The sequence below is a fragment of the Solanum tuberosum genome, unplaced genomic scaffold (assembly GCF_000226075.1).
Source record: "Solanum tuberosum cultivar DM 1-3 516 R44 unplaced genomic scaffold, SolTub_3.0 scf00367, whole genome shotgun sequence".
NCBI classification, from domain to species: Eukaryota; Viridiplantae; Streptophyta; class Magnoliopsida; order Solanales; family Solanaceae; genus Solanum; species Solanum tuberosum.
In genome coordinates this window covers 497,966-500,656 of record NW_006239293.1, presented here as the reverse complement: position 1 = coordinate 500,656, position 2,691 = coordinate 497,966, and positions in this window count along the sequence as shown.

The window sequence follows — 2,691 nt, the reverse complement described above, 5'->3', positions numbered from 1 at the left end:
AGTTGATGATAAAAGGATAAAATAAATATTTAAAAACTTAATTAAGATAAACGGGGAAATTTAATTGTTGTGCAAAGTTGAGGGATGAGATTGATTTCGAAAGCAAAATTTGAGAGTAAAAATGATTTTCACCCTTTTTAATTGTGTGATTTTTTGGGCCAAAGTCACTAAAAAAAACTAAGAGTTTCATTATCTTTAGTCAAATAAAATGTTTTTTAACCATCATAATAGAATTATAACTGTCTCTTTTTTTAATTTCTACTTTAATTATAATAACTTTTATTTCAACTGTTATTATTTCAACAATGTATTTCTTCTTTCAAGACATTATTTGTAAAAACATTTGGCTGAAATTTTACAATCTTTAGCCAAATATTATCAGTTTTTACCTTAAAAGAGAAGTTTTAACCAATATTGTTTTTAGTAATTTGATCTGAATTTTTTTTTTGAAAATCAATTAATGTAAAGAAGTACAAAACAAATATATTTTTTATTTTTAAAAAAATCACATGGACCACAAATCCATGTATATGTACTTCACTCTCTTATGATGAAATTGTGCAGTATATTAAATAGCTAAGTTCAAAAGAATAATTAAAACTAGTGATAATTTTAATATTCAATTAATAATTTCTTCCAAATTTAAGAAATTATTTACATATTTAGTGTCGTTACTTTAACCTATATATAAAATTTAAGACTAGTGATTAAATTTGAATTCGCACTTGAAAGTCCCATATCGGAGATAAAACACTCTCTAACAAAGACGACTCGAATCCAAGACTTTTGATTAAAATGAAGGAGTATTTATCACTCCACGATAACCCTTGGTCGTTAATTATCTTGTTAAACAATCAAATTATAAAAGCATAATATTTATTTGTTATGAGGTTTGGTGGGGTGGGTGAGTTTGTTTATCTTGGGAAATTCGAAAGTAAATAAAACATTTTATTATTAATAATTGAATTATGCAATCAAATACAGTAATCAAGTTGCTTAACATCATTCAAACTTTTTTTCAATCAATTATTAAACTTCATGTAATCAAGAATTTTAACAATCATATTTAACGCGTTTATTTTTTTGACTCAGTTTTTGTTTGTTGATTTTACTTTTTGTTTTGTCCTTGTTGATAGTTTTGTATTTATTTATTTTATAATTATTTCTCTTTTTGGTAGAACCAATCCGTTAGAGAAAAAAGTGTAAATTTATCCATTTTTTCTTTAGTACTTCCTCCTCTCAATTTATATTAGGTATTTTGACTGGATCTGATATTTAAGGGAATTTTTTTTTAAAATCTGTGATTTTTTCTAATAAGTCATCAAATTTTCTGTTAAAATGGATATAAATTACTCATTAATTATAAAATAGAAAGTAAATTTGGTTAATATTTCATAATAATAGAATGACATTTTTTCTAAAGCACAAAAAAAAAATTGGCTTGTGGAAGTACAAATAGTAATAATATATCTAGTAAAATTTTATAAGTCAGTACAGAGAAAATGATGTGTAGCAGCCTTATCATTATAATTATCTCGTAAGGGTAGAGAGTGTTTTTGATAAACCATCTGCTCTAATAAAGCATAACAAAACAAGAGCCGAGAAAAGAATACAATAGAAAATATCAGTAGCACCAACAAATAGTATGATAACTGAAGCAAAAGAAACAATAGATAATAGTAATAAGAAGTATAAGAAAGCAGGAGGAGGAAAAAAATACTAATACAACTGATAAGAAAAACTAAACAAAGTTATTATTACCTACTAACTTTTACCTTAATCATGGTCCTCCGTACTCTTTTATCCAGGTCATCTCTTCGGTAAGACACGTGAGTTTCAAATTATGTCTTCACCTCTTTTCAATACGTTTTCGCTTGTATGTACCTCTACTCAGACTCTCTATAGTCAACATCTCACTGGAGCATCGGGACATTTTCTCTTCATTTGTCTGAACCATCTCGATCTTGCTTCTCTTATCGTGTTCATCACAAGGTCACTCCCATATTGATCCTAGTATCTTCGTTCTTAATCCTATATCATCTAATACACTCACACATTCATTTCAACATTCTTATTTTCATTTCTGATATGCGAATTCTTGATTAGCCATTATTCTGCCTACTATAACCAGTGGAAGTAATAATTTTAAACAGTCAAAATGAGCATAAATGAATAGATATTGAGCAGCTTTCTCTCTCTCTCTCTCTCAACTAAAACTATAGTAATTCATTTGAACTTTTGGGATATTTTAATTTATAATATTGTTGTTCTAGTAGTTTAAAAATACAATAATACAAATTGTCAATTTATTGCAGTGTTATAAGTTTTGTATCATTTGCTTCAACTTTTGTGATGCTATTTAATTGATACAAAGTTAAAAATAGAAAGAAAGATTTTTATATTTGTAATTTAAACTAAGTCAAAGTTATTTATATAGTTATAAATTATCTTATTTAATGATAAAATAATTATTTTAAAATTAAATATCATTGAGTAAATATTCTTTTAAAAAATAACAAAAAAAGAGTGTCACATTAATTAGACAAAATAAAGTATATGATCAGATGATAACACTGAACTTGTACTTCAATATTATTCTTTCTTGCATTTAATTTTGATATTCTTAATCAAACTTCAATTATATTCTATCTTTAATGAACTCAATAATAGACCCTCCCCCCCCCCCCACAC